The sequence below is a fragment of the Anopheles darlingi genome, chromosome 2, assembly GCF_943734745.1.
Source record: "Anopheles darlingi chromosome 2, idAnoDarlMG_H_01, whole genome shotgun sequence".
Classification (NCBI taxonomy): domain Eukaryota; kingdom Metazoa; phylum Arthropoda; class Insecta; order Diptera; family Culicidae; genus Anopheles; species Anopheles darlingi.
This window is the reverse complement of record NC_064874.1, coordinates 76,388,557-76,403,338: the sequence shown is the minus strand read 5'-3', so window position 1 is coordinate 76,403,338 and position 14,782 is coordinate 76,388,557. Positions and strand designations below refer to the sequence as shown.

The following is a 14,782-nucleotide window of genomic DNA, read 5'->3' as shown; positions in this document are numbered from 1 at the left end:
AAGAACATCTCCGTCGAGCAGGGCAATCGAGGGATTGATCGAGCTTTTTGTTGAAGAATGTTGGCAAAATCAACATTTGCATCGGCCATCGGGAAACTATTGGCCTGTTCGGCTACTCTTGCGAATTCATTGCCCTAGTTTTTCACTTCCTAGCACCCGTTCGACCGGAAGTCAAATATTTTCCATCAGTTTCCGCACTGTTTCAACAAGCGATTGAACCGAAATTCAATAACTCCCCGGGGGGTGGGCCTGCCGCATGACATGAATGCCCTGAAGGTATGTAAAAACCGGAACAGGAGATGCTGCAACGACACTTCAAAGCTGCATTGCCCGCACGCCCGCAGACCGGAAGTGTTGTGAAGCTTTTGAGGAAAAAAAAATCAACAGTTGTTGTATTAAGTTGCCAACACGTACCCGGGGGTTGGCGAATGGTGGACTGCCAGCATGCAATCCACCGGATACGGTTTACACAGTCGCAAGCTCCGCAAGTCCGACGTTGCATGGGTGTGAATGGATCGAGTTGCACGACACTGCGTTCCGTACACGTCCGGTGATGTCCGGAGTTTCCGGTATCGCTGTAGCGATCACGACTGTTCATGTTGTTTTCGTGCTTCCTTTTTTTTGAGCACACATCCCTTCCTCCATCTCGTTCCGTCGCCTCGGGTTGTGGCTTTGATGTAACCGTGACCGTAACTGTTTGGTGTTTGCAGACCAAGAGTGAGAGAGCGAGAGAGAGAGAGAGAGGGGCAGCAAGAGAGTGAGGTGAAAAGTTGACGATGATGTGAAAATTAAGCAACAAATTTACATTGACGTTGTTGATAACGGCACCTTTGCGCATGGGAATACATAGATCCGACCCAGGGGATTTGCGTATGCAAAATGTCCAAAATGTCGCTCTGCTCTTGAGGGACCATGGAGCATGGCACTTCCTCACACACAGGATGCACATTTTAATCAAACTTTTGCTTACATATTGCGCGAATCATGAAACACCTTTTTACTGTCCCTTTGTGCACCTTTTTATGTAAAGGAACGTCCCGATGAAAAACATAAAAGGAGAATTTATTTAATTTATCACACTCCAAAAAGGACTGGAAAGCGAGCAATTGATCACCGTACCAGTGCCCGGCTGGGGTTGATAAGGGAAGCGCAAAACAGAAAACATAAGCATCATTACCATCGCGGCGCCGCAATCATATTAAAAATCACTAACCCTAAGGATGCAAATTTGCATAAACGATCATAAGAAAGTAATAAAGCTTTCGTCAGAAAAAAAACGGCGATACTCATCAGGGTCACTCATCTGCTACACCTACCCGGCAGGGTCCCCCGTTGTTGGTTCCGCACCATAAAAGCGACCGAGGAATGCGAACGTGAGCGAAAGCGATTGCCCGTTTTATCGTTCCGCTTTCGCTATCAGGCAGCCCGGCGGAGGTGTGAAGCGCACGTTGAGAAGAGTTCTCGAGAAGATAGAGCTTACATTGTGGGAAAATGGGAAAATTATGGTATCATTACGGGCACCTCCCCCAAGCGCGCCCGTCGTTCAATCAGTCATTTTATAATTTTTGCTTCCACGAAGTACGCGAAGCACACTTTTTGTCCTGTTTATGTGAAGTCTTTTCATTTCGAAGCGGAGGACGGGCTGTTGTGAGCTGCACTCCCATGTTGCGAGTCTGCGATATCCGGATCTGGAATGAAAGTAATCAACGGTTACCGCACCCGTTCGGGGAAGCTGTTGCTATTGAGATCCGCTTTCCACAACATTAATTCCATCGTCCGTGTGCCAAACCCTATGCTACGGACTAAAGCTCGCGCTCGTCCATGTCCTATAATTTACCTCTTTTCCGTTTGGACACACCGGGGTCCGGCCAGAACATCCAGGCCACATGTCCCAAGGGAAAGGTGTTTTGTGGCCGTTGCCCGTCTGCGAATGTGGCGTTGGCGGACACATTCGGGATTTAATGTAAATCGCACGCACGTCCAGCACACATTTATGATGCGGTGTCCCGGCGGGGAATGTAAATGAAATGGAAAACTGGGAGGTGCCGGTTTTTGTCTAGTGGGCGCGCGCCCGCGGTTCCATCATCATCTGATCCATCATCGTTGGGTAATCGTTCCGGTTAGTCCGTGGTATAAGGCATTCCAACCCTTCCGGCAGTTATTGTTGCGTGCGAGTGGGACCCGCCAAAAGGTGATTGCTTAAAGTTGCCGGACCCTTCACTGTAATCGTGTTTAAAGTGTGTACGTGAGGGAAAGGTGGGGGTTTTTTGGGTGTTTGAAACTTTGTGCTGTTATGTTTCGCGAGCATTCGTGAGGAAAGGTTGAACGATCAAAGTGAGAAATTTGGAACGGAATACGTCGGATGCTTTGTAGTGCGGCCACGAATGATCCTTTGGTATCGTCTAGCCCCGTCGGTATTTGTGATGAAGAAGCGGCAGGAGCAGTGTTATGTGTGCTATGTTGCGATTTCATTTATTATTGAATCTTACGATGATTTGTTTTACGTTAAATGTAAATGTCGTTATCTCTTTTCTGGATTTCGGAGAAAACTAACTCAACTCAAAAGCAGCGTTTTTATACTCCTTCTTTTTATATTTTTTTACTTTCTTTATTCATGAATGACTTATAATTTTTAGTTCCTTCAATTAACTGAGAGGTGTTAAGATATAAGATTCTTAATATTAGTCATAAGTAATGAAATTACGAGCAAGATAGACATAGACCAGAAACCTAAACGCTCCAAATGCTAAGTTGACCTAAAGTGACACCAAAATGCTCCGATAACGCTCCAATAGAGAGAGTGAGAGCGAGGGATGAGTCCGTTCCCTGAAGATTTCGTTTTTTTCCTGTTCAACAATCAGAGGTCCTGAAGGAGCATCTGTCTTCGACACTGGAAGCTTCGCCATTCATTGTCCCGCTTACCGATGTGACACCCCTTTCCTCGGCGCAACGAGGAAAGTTCGTTTCGTGCCAGCACCAGGAGAAGCCGTACGGAGCGCTCACAGTCCCTCAAGATGCTACCTGTCCAGTCTGGCCCAGTGCGCGAAAGGCAATTTATTTCCAGCTTCCGTTTCGCACCGGGACACCGGTACAAGCAAACGGTCGGGGCGCTGATAGAGCACGACTGAAGATGTGCTTTGAGTGAGAGAGAGAGAGAGAAAGAGAGAGCGAGAGACGCACTCGAAGTCGTCGAGCAACGGGCGCACACCTCGGAGCTGGGCCATTCATCATTGAATGCAAATTTATGCAGCGATTTGCATCGTTCACCGTTCACCAAACCATGCCAGCCACACGCCACGGTGCATCCAGGATGGTGGCAAGTACGCAAGTAAGCCGTCGCTCTCTTATCGTATTCATTGGTGATCAAAGCTATCCCACTCTCACCGTTGCCGTTGGTTTGGCTTTTGCGGTGATCAACTGGAACTGTCGGATGGAGTCATTGTAGAAGCACTCGATACTTGAAGTAGCACGTTACGGTTGTTGGGCGATTGGATGATTTTTTTCCAATGTTATGTTTTCTGTGTCGGTGTGTGTGTGTATTGGTGAAAAGCCGCCACTTGTGGGATCACCGATGCGCCAATTAACCGCGGCTGTACGGATGGATTACAAAGAGCCGAGGCAGACACACACACACACACGAACATGAAATAACTAATTGAACATTCCGTTGGGCACATTCGCGTTGATTGGCAGGATGGCACCCGGAAAAGGCTCGAAATCAACACTCCTCGATGAAGCTCGGTTGAATGAGTAATTGAAAGCTGTGCCAAAAAGGAATTAAAACATCGAATTGGGCCGCGAATGAGTTCATTAGTTGTGCAGCGAGCAACGTGTTTCCCTTCATTGAATTATGCAACAGACCGTTAATTAAGGGGAAATCGGAAAACGCTCTCAAAGTGCGATAAAAGAAAAACTACCGGAAAATAGCTTTCCAATTGAAAAACAAGGGCTTGTAGGAAGCAAACATGCCGGCAAAAAGGATTTTTGGCAGAACTCAACTCATTGTTCAATGTAATGGATACTTTTGATCAACTACGCGCTCGGCAGTTAACTCGTATTATGTTTTGGGTAGCACAGATTTCAATATTCGCCCTCTAGAAAGCATAGCTCCCTCGTGAAGTTGCTGGTCGTGTTCAAGTGGTCACTGGAGTTGCCCGTCAGTGGTCCAAGTTTCGAGTTATGATCGTTTGGAGTCACCGAACCGAAATGCCTCTCTCGCTCCCTCTCTCTTACTCTACCTCTGCTGGTTCGTTTGCCAGAAGGTTGACGGCTCAAAAATGTGGAAAATATACTTGGCAGGAGTCGTCTGGCAGGACTACCGACCACCGACCACCACCAGTACGTCATCGTTCACGATACAACGGTTGTGCTGGCTGGAAGTCAAGCATCTGTAACGGGTACGATGGGCGAGCTTGTCGGCTTTCCTTGATGTCGCGGAACGCTTCCAACCGTCTAATCCGCCAACCGTTTCCTTTCGTCCCTGTCGCGTTGAGTCCAAGTGTAGTGAGTCCTACTGCCGGAGGCCATTGGTTTGGTGTGAAAAGAGAAATCCCCCAACAACAAAAAAAAATGGTAAAAAGAAAACCAAAAAAAAAGCAAAACAACAACAAAAAAAGCCCCAACAGGTACCTTCACCTTGCGCGTCGCGTGAATCGAGCAGGATCAACGGCAAAGGAGACGACCAGTCGGGAGCATAAGATTCGCGCTCGGCGTCGCTGGTGTTGGTGGTCTCCAGCGACCGTGTTAGACCATTTTCCCCTCACTCGGCCATTGGTGTATTGGTGTACGGTGCTCCAAAACGTCACGCCAGGATATCTTAGGTGGCCAGCGAGAGAACAGGAGATGCTTTTCCGAGAATGCAAGAGAGAGAGAGAGATAAATAGAGAGAGATAGAGAGAGAGAGAGAGACGGAGTGAGAGAGACGGAGTGAGAGAGACGGAGTGAGAGAGAAGAGAGATTTCCATTTCGCGCACTTCGTACCGAACACGTTGCATTCTGTATGGGGAACCCGATCGGGTTGTTCGGGTATTTCTCGTTGTCCTGCGCATGTCCGCCCTAGTCCAGAGCCCTATAGAGTGCTGATGGTAGCAGGACTGAACCAGGGACCGAAGAGGAGGAAGACTGGGGACCTTTCCCAGGACGCGGTAGCTCGAGGGATACTAGGGATAGACGGTGTGCCCGTGATATGCCCGTGCTCCCGAGATTGAGTTGGAATACTCAGCAGAGCAAATATTTGAAAATCGCAACATTTGATTGTTAGTTGGCATACTGGCACTGTATGCCGTTTCCATTTCCAAGCATAATTCCATAATGTTTCGAGCGGTGGTAGCAGAACAGAAAACTTCATTCGTTGCAACATAAAATAAATAAACCTTTAGAAAATTCAATAAATAGTTTATGTAGACTTTAAAATATTTTCCCAACAATTGTCTGTTTGACAGCATCGTTTCAAATCGCAACTACCCCCCGGGGGAGGAGGAAGATTATCCTAAGGAGGCCCGAGCAACGCCAGCGGAGCAGCCGCGCATCACATGAGCAGAGAATCCTGGAGCAGAGCACGGCGGGGACGCGAAACCTCGGTTACGCTCACCGATCGCGCGGGATTCGCATCCTAGGTCTCGCGAGCCCTCTCGAGCGAACGGCTGCAGCGCATCGCAACGCAACGCATCGACTCCGGGCTTCAGTTTCTCTGTGACCGTGCGAGCGAGTGGGTCGTAACACATCCAACATCACCACGTCCGGCCGTCGTCGTGCGAGCGGGCATCTGGTTCTCCATTGCTCCGGCCAATCACCATCACATAGGCCAGCATCCGTAACGTATTCCGGTTTCTCGAGTTTCTTCTTCCGAGTGAGCGAATAGCGCAACCGGAAGCTGTCACACTGTGACAGGCCAAAAGCCAAAGCATAAGGTGAAGGTGAGCGTGCAGTAGCTGGTGTCTCGTGTGTCTCGTGAATAAATAATCAGTTGACCAAAAAAACCGAGCAGCCTGGTGCCTGGTGTTCCCTTGCTAGTGGTCTGTGAGTGCACATGGTCTGTGTGAGGGGCTTCTGTCAAGCTTCTGGCAAATTGTCGGCATAGGTTGAGGCTCGAAAGGCCTCAGATGAGGGCTTCGACATCCAGGGAATGTCCACAATACGGTACCGAACCGTATCGACGTCCGATCCAGCTTGCTCCCTCCGGTCACTACCACCCGCGTACCTCGCAACCCTTATCCATCGCCCTCGGCAGGACTTTCTCTCTCTCTGGCGATTCACTTGACAGTCTCTCGCACACACACACACACACACACACTCTCTCTCGCTCTCTTCGCGCTCTCGCAGCATTCTAATCAGCTGTCAGTGTATCTAGTAGCCGTCGTCGGCACGTTGTTTGGTAGACTATCGCACCAGCACAGCCACAGCAAACGGGATGCGTTTGTGTGTGTGTGTGTGTTCGTGGTGGCTCACTGTGTGTAGCGAATGATAAGGAATCGAACCGTTCGTTGTTGCGCTTGTGTGAATCGTGTTAGGACGGTGAGTGTGCTGCGGGGTGGTAGCAGCATAACAGGGCACCGGAGAGGAGAGGAGAAGAGAGCGAACGAGCGAACGAGCGAGCGAACGTGCAAGATTAGCTGTCGTCGGTTTCGGTTGGCCGTTAATCGTTAGTCGCACTGATGGATATTGTTTGGGGGATTCCAGTGCAAACATACCAAGTACCCGGGACCGCACAGGTACCGACATAGACTGTGACGCAAGCATAGGCTGTTAAGACCAGCCAGCATCGTGCGCGTCCCTCCCCCTTGCTGCTGCTGCTGCTGCTCCTGCTGCTGCCTCCGTTCCTCTGTTCAATTTCCACGAAGGTAAACAAAACACTGAGCGTCGTCCTCTCGTCCGGTCCGGCTGTCAGAGTCAGAAGTGGGTGCGTGTATGTGCGCGGCTGTCTGAACGTGCATCGAACGTGTGCGCTCGCGTGTGTGACTGTGTTCGCTAATTTTCACCTCATACGGCCAGCGAGATAACCGTGCACACACACACACACGCACGCACAGTTCAGGGGACCCGTTTTGGGCGGCCCAAAAAACCCTTATCAGACCGAACGGGACAGTGGGAATGGTGGGAGATGTAATCAAAGTGCGTGTGTGAAAATGGTGGAAGAAGGGATGGGGGGAGGGGTTTCCATTTCCACCCCGGATTGGACCTAACCGTTCTGCCCGTTGCGCGAGGTTATTCAATTAAGCCGTCGCCGGAGGGTTACCTTCTCTTGGAAGGGGTCTCATGTTGCTTTCCTAGCCTGCTACGCTTTTTGCGCTGGATGGCTGGAATGGATCCCAGCCGCAAACCAACAACAATAGCAGCACGAACGTGAACAAACACAGTTAGCTACTGCCCACCGGCCACAACAATCGCTATGTGTATGTGTGTGTGTGTGTGTGTGTGTGTGTGTGTGTGTGTGTGCGGTGGTTCGTGGTCCTGGTTCCGTAGCAAAATGGTCCGCGTGATTGGTCCACTTGGCGTGGGCAAAAGGTTTCTATTGTTGCGCGCTGCCCCGCAATCCCGCTGTGGCGATGGCCTGCGGCTGACCAACCAATGGACCGACCGACCGACCGACCGGTGAAAATTGCACAACATTTTCCGTCAGCGCCGTTGACTTGAGTGATGATGAAGCCAAACCGCAGAACCGTCGTCCGAGGAAAGGTAAGCATCTTCAACCTACAAGAAGAAGAAGAAGACGAAGAAGAATGATGGGAGAGTAAGGGGCGGGGGTGGCAGTTTCCCGCGGTTATCTTAATTGCTGGTACTTTTGCTGAAGAAGCCGTGGTCGGTGCCGGGATGGGATGCTCTCTCTTCCCTCTCTCTCTCTCTCTGAGCGATCAATCCGAGGCCATCGTCGACCATCAGATGGCGGATGGCGGTTCTTTTCTGGCGTCACAGCGCCGCACATCGTCGTCGTCGCCGGAATTCGGACCATTTCAATTCAATCACAGCGTGAAACGTGTTCCGACACTCGGCAGGAGGTCCTTCCGTTCGGTTCGGTTTGATGGGGGGGAACGTACTCCCGGTATGGTGCCCTTGTCCGTTCCAGGAGCAAAGCTGATGAGTTGCTCGTACTGACTGAAGGTGGCGAGAGGGAGGTGAGGGGAGCATGACAAAATGTAGGCCTTTGCATATCTATGCAAATGGCAAGCGCTGGCTGAAATGAAACTCTTGGCATCCTCCTACATATCGTGGCATCCGCGGGGTGTGTAGCGTGCAGGGTAGGCGGTAGAGCCCCACTCGAATCTGATAAGCAATCTCGTTTGCAAGCCAATGACCAGCTGGCTTGGTTTTCATGCTGATTTTTGTTGTTGGCCCATTTTATGTTGCGAATAGCGGCCGCTGTTATGCGGGAAGAAAAACATGAAATGGTTCGCCTATTGATAAAGGTAAATCTAAGAGGCTTTGATCCGGAAGCTTGATAAGAGTGTGAGAGAGAGAAAGAGAGAGACGAGAGAGCAAGTAAAGAGAGAGAGATAGAGAGATAGAATGCGTGTTGTGCTTTTGGCGCCGCAAATGAGATTCTAATTCATTTTTTCTGGAAATTTCTGGAAGGTTCCGGCCCGAACGGTGGTCCATTCCATGCAAATGGAACCTTACCTCGCCCGCTCCCATCCTCGAACACCTGTGAGCGCCCTACTCGCGCTAGTAAGATATTTCAATTGCGGCATAAAAGAAAAATACGTGATTTGCAAGTATTTGGCTCTTAAGCTTTTCCGCTCAGTTGAGGCGCGTTGTTTGTGGCGCGCCAAGCTGTGAAGCTAATGGCCGGCTACAGCCCGAGCCAGCGGCCAGAGTTGGGAATTTGGAATGTGTTGCCCTTCCTGGAACGGATGCCACGATCGATTGAACCGTAAGCGGACCGCTTGAGCCGCCGATTGTGACGTGATTCATATTTATAACAGTCGACCGACGGCCCCCTTGGCAGACGGCCATGACTTGTGTGCTGTGGCTGCTGCTGCTGCTGTTCACCTTGAACCACGTCGTTCCTTCCGCAACCACGCTGCAAATCAGCGTCACCGCTGGACTGGCCTCCCGGAGCAGACCCGGCATGGGCCGCGACGGAAGGAAATCAACAGTTTTCCTCATCGAACTCGAACTCTGAACTCCCGGCCCGGCCAGCAAAGCACACCCAATTAACGACGAATCGAAATCGATAAATGCTAATTTGTGAATGCCCTTTTCGCGTGGTGGGCCGAGAGCCGGAGGGTCGGGGTCCGTTTTGGGTAGGTTGGAAAGCGTTTGTTTTATGTTTTCATCATTCTCGTGGGCTGCGTCGCAACAAACGCAGGACCACGACGTAGATTGTGGCCCAAGCAAGCAGTTATGTATGTGTGCCCTTAGCATACCACATCGTCCTGATGGTTCTGCAATCGATAAGCTGTGTACGATTATAACAATCCCGAGAATTTCGCTACAAAATGGCCGGCCGGCCGGCCGGCTTTGCAGTACGTCAGAGATTAGTGTGGAAGGGAATGGAACAAACCGGCGGTTCGTTCGTTCGTTTAACAAGAAACGCCCAAGTGCGTAGGTGCGTAGTTGATCGATCCTGGCGTCGGAACACAAAGCGGTTGGTGTTGGTTGAGGAGAGCGTCTTTAGTGAAGACATGATTCTAAAAGAATGTTCCATGTGATATGCAAGCCACACGCAGCATTGAGGGTGAATTGATCAAAAGGAGCTTAGTAGGATGGTTCGTGAATTCGCAGAACGCGAGCATAGCATAGACACTTTTTTAATATTCATGTAATTGGATTATGCGTTTGCTATTGCTATTCACGCTCATCGTACCTTATGAGCGGCTCATTGACTGAGCATTAAAAGTTTTTATTCCATCTTACTATCAATGCGATATTTGGTATCTCATCAATTACTTCGACATGAACGATGAAATATTTATTGAAAAAAATGTCGGAAGGGTTGTCCGGAATGGAGACGCCTGGTAGATGGATGGAGACGCATGGTATTTTGTTTTTTTTTCTATTGATTTAACTTTAAGCAGGATCACTACTTAGGACATTATATACACGTGATCGTACCAAATTACATCCTTTGGTTCCCTCCCAGCACTTGGCCCAACGGAGGGACCAACGCCTGTTATTTAGACGAGTTTTATAATGATCATTCTTAATCATCCAAGCAATTTACCAATGTATGCCACAATCACAAAAAGCCCTCAGCACAGCATCAACCCTAAGATATCATAACGGGATACTTTGTCAAGAATTTGCGATTCGACTGTCGTTCACATTGCGCCGCGTTGCCTCGCTGCAATGAGAAAGTGAAGCACCCCCCCCCCCCCCCCCGTTTCGGATGCCATTCTTAGCCTTCTACATGCAGACGAGCATTGCGGCGAGTAGAAGAGCGAGTCTGGAATGTGCTTCATTTTATACAGAAAGTAGCAAACTATTTCTGGCGAGAAGATGAGGCCCCTCAGTAAGAATGCGGCCCCCGGGAGGGCACAGGGACGGAAAGCTTTAATTTATGCGAGTGCCTCAAAATTTATAGTTGCCAATACATTGTGTTTAGTTGTACGTTTTGAGTAGCATTTTCAAAATGTTGTATATTTGCGGCGTGGAGCTCAATCTTTTAACATTTTTCACCAGCAGCAGAAGAATATTTTTCAACCATCGTTTAACTGCTATTCTTCTCTATGCTCCAATTTAAAATCCACGTTGTGCACGATTCGCTTGAAATTGCTCTCCTGCTGAACACTGAAAGGCACCATAAATGCTGTTCGCTGCTCAATAAAACGTATCATTCGCTTGCAGAGGAAATTATGAAACCGGCTGGTTTCGGTTTCCGGAAGATTTTTTATCATCTTTTTATGTCCGATCTCGGGGTGTTGCTCCAGCTCGGGTGCTTGCTGCTGGTGGTTGCTTCGTAAGGGAGCGATCCTAGCAAACGGAGGCGTAATCTTGCCCCATTGTTTTGTGTCCCCCACTCGCACATATTGCCTTGGATTGGACTATTGTTATCGCAATTTGCTGCGGGAGGAAAATATGAGACCGCAGTGCGCGCATGATATGATGAAGCAGAAGGTGGTGCGGTGAGGCTCTTTCGGTTCCATGTCAAGTATTCGAGCGCAAGTCGGAAGCAGTGGCTTATTTGGGGTGGTTTGAAATGTATGAATAGATAGCTAATAATCCATAGAGCACGAACTGCGTGGTTCTAAAAACCTCATAAAATAGGACATATTGCATGTGGAGTGTTGTATATGTGTTGTTGGTGGGTGCGTGATTTGAGTTTTATTGAGCAGTTTTTTTAGATATCAATTAGAAGCAAAAGAAAACTCAACGAGCATTATTTATTCAATGAAAACCATTCATGTTTTTATGCCAATACATTGTGCTACTCTAACATTTATGTGCCTTGTTTGCAAATGAAGGACAGAAATCATTCGGAAACACATTAGCGCGAACAAACGCCGAATGAATCTGGTAACATTGCCCATCGGTACGTGGTACAGTTCTATCATGAAGCATCCATCGAATGTTCAACATTGCATGAATGGTGAACATCGTGCACTATGATCGCTCGACGCGTTTCAGCAAATCCATACCCGACCCGATGCCCTCCCGATCGGAAGTGATTAATATTCGAAATCAGCAAGGTTTCCTGCGCACCACTCGACGTGTTGAACCGATGCGAGATGCGTTGTGACCAGTTTGGTTCCACTATCTTTCCGTTTTATCGTCATCGTTGAGCAGGAGCCCATTATTCGGGCATGCTGTTGGCATGCTGGTGCTCTATCGCAACTGTCATGCGATTGCTTTTTGATCGATGGCCATCGATTGTCGTGCGGTCGCCGTCACCAATCTGGTGTGCAAATGAAACGAAACATTCCAGATTCGGCTCGGTTGACCAACTAACCGCACCAAAGACAACACACTATCGCTGCTGCTACGCTGTGACGCTTTGTTGGTACAAACGGAGAAGAGCTATTTAACTTTGGAATTTTAGATTTTTGCGAGAAATGCTCGCTCAATCCTCGGTTCAATCTCTGAGCATTGGATTAGTATGCGTGAAGCATCGTGTTTTGCTATGTAAATGAGATTCAGCTTGTTAGTGGCTAGTCGTGGGATCAGATTGCATTGTCGTACAGGCTGAAAGCTGAATAGATGCTTTTCATTTGCTTCATTTTTATCCAGCGTAGTACAAGCCAATGTTGAAAGAACTTTCACTTTAAAGGTTTTAATACATTTTTCCCACAAACATTATTCAAACATAGCCAGATAATCCTTGTTATTTGAAGTATATTTTATTCAGAATGAGTGTCTTCCAAAGTTTTTTCATGTTATCTAGAAGTTTCTCAAATTTGCTAGATGTGCCTATTGTTTGATTGTATTTCGGGTACGGGAACAATCCCTCAAGCATCTATCAAAATGCTAAATGTCTGCTCGTTAATATGAAGATTTCTCATCGATTCGTACTGGAAATGAATTCGAATCGCTGCACGTTTGTTTGTGTGTTGCCGTCGTATTTGCTGCTGCCCTGTAGATGAAAGCACCGTTTTATCGATATCAATCCATTTAGAAGCATCGAGACATTATCGGAAAAATGCTATTTCATTATGCTTTCGGTGAACGTGATCGGCCTCGTTTGCCCTACGGCACAGAATTTGAGCGGCGCACACCGAGATTCCATCACTGATAATGAAGCAATTAACTCAGAGGGTACGTTTTACATGGTGACAGCTCAATGGCTGAGCTTACCTGTACTTGATAGCAGTATAAATCAATTGGACCATTGATGCAATTATGTTCAGATAAAGAGAAGAGATTCGATTTTTGATTCGCTTTTGTAATGTTTTCATTTAATCAATATTGAATTTAAACATCAATATTTGTTGTTAGCGAAACAGCATACAACATAAATAAGAACTTTCGCGGCTTACAACCGATTCTACCGCTCTGATGCCCTTTTATTATTAATAGAATTCGCCACAATGGATGACAATTGATTTTTTTCGCGAATCATTCTTTTCATTTACGCCACGAGCTGTGAAAGGCGGACAAGAGGACTGAACAACTCGCACTGTTTGGCAATGAACAGCAAGCTAAGCTGTTCGCTAAGTCCGCTATGGTAAAACACTACTCGGCCAACCCCTGACAAGAGGCTGCCATTTAGTCCCGATAGCGGATGAGTTCGCTAGTTTCTCTATTGACCCTCGGTTTTCACGCCTCGAAGGACAACCCTAAAGAGATGGGAATGAAAAATGGAAGCACCCAACGTTGAACAGCGAGCTAACTAACACCTTTTCTATCTCTCGATAGCTTTTACGTTGCTTTGGCGCGATAAAAGTTGACTCAGCACCACTCATCCCTATTAAATTCGGGGTGCAAGACGAAGGACCCATCATGGTGGTGAGTTCGATGGCTCGGAGGGATCGCCTTTTCCAAAACCTTTCCTAGATAAAGTCATTCCGAAGTAATTATGAAGCTTCCAACCCAGCTGCTCACGTCCGCGTCATGCCCTGTCCTGTTGGGTGAAATGTGTTTTATGATCGTCGGTCACCAAAGTTTTATTGGATTTTCAACCACCTGAAGGTGCTCAAAGGATGCGTGCTCCTTCAGCTATCGATCCGAAGTGGCGGAGCATTAGTAAATCCAACCAGATTTTCACTAACCACATGAATTTGTTGGTGTGTATATGTGTGTGTGTGTGTGTGAACGTGGATCAAGCTTACTATCTTTTTATACCAGAGTTCAGAGCCACTTTGAAGACGGCCATCCCTTTTCGGGTTAAGCGTGATGGACGAACCTGGAGTGCTGAGTCCGTCCGTCGGTCGGTCGGTCGGTCCGCCTCCTTGGTCGGTCGGTTATGCTCGAAAGTGACAGTTGTTGGGTTTGCTTCGTTGATGTTCGCCTTCGTCTAAGTCCAGTTTGAGCAGGATTAGTCGATGTTACAAGGATAACTCCATAAGGGCGGCAAAGAATCCCGATGCCAGATGCGAAGGCTTCAAACAGGGAGAAAACAGATTGAAACTAACTGCTCCGCAGGAAAAGCTCTCGCGAGTTTCACCGAGCTAAATCTTTTGCAGTTTGTGTGTGTATGTGGGTGTGTGTGTGAGATGCGCCTCAGACCCAGAATCTAAAAATATGTTTACGCTCCACCGTCCCTTCGCTGACCTTCGCCGGGGATTAAGCAGGAGACGTAGGCCAGCAACCTTGTTTATCATGTTTTCCTGGAAAGCTCACATTCGAGCTTCTAGCATAAAAAACGATTATTTTTGTTTTCCAAGATGCTGTTCATGTTGGTTTCCCTTCCGAGTAATGATTTGACTGACCAAAGTGCAGGTGAATGAATGAAGGCTTACCTTCCGCTCGGTGCGTATGTACAGAGTACAATTTTCCATCCCGAAGTATCTGGACCGTGAAGGTCCTTGGGTCACGTAAAGGCCACCGCTTAGCCGCTTATCTCGTGTGTGAGTGAAACCGGTCCGGTAAATCTCAACCGTATCATTATGTTGATTGCGAAAGTTGGATCGTTACTTCCAGGAAGCGTCCCGGAGCGAGACACGTTTGTCAGTCACGAAGATGAGTTTACATTACACGTGCCAGCCCCGATTTCACTACTCGGAAGCACACTTTGTGATGTGTCGAGTCAAATAATCAGCTGGAACAGAGATAATCGGGATGCCGGTCTGATGACGCATGTGTAGCAGCGCCCTGGACTGGTGGATTGAAATCAACGGAAAGGTCTCGGTTGCTTTTGCCTTAATGTTCGAGGATCATTATTTCGCTCATGCCATGCCCCGTGGTTAATGTA

The 14,782-nt window shown here is 48.1% G+C and overlaps 1 protein-coding gene across 3 annotated transcripts in view; it reads left to right on the top strand.

The window, feature by feature from the left end:
* The first annotated feature begins 5,707 nt into the window (after nt 1-5,707).
* The window catches only part of LOC125951734 (venom dipeptidyl peptidase 4), an 80,603-nt gene continuing 71,528 nt past the window's right edge, over nt 5,708-14,782 (top strand). The window contains exon 1 of one of the 3 annotated variants that reach the window (XM_049680740.1): nt 5,708-5,812. The gene's annotated coding sequence lies outside the window, so the exon portion shown is untranslated. Of the gene's footprint in view, nt 5,916-14,782 lie in introns of all 3 variants that reach the window. The other 2 variants (XM_049680739.1, XM_049680738.1) reach the window with 2 other exon arrangements.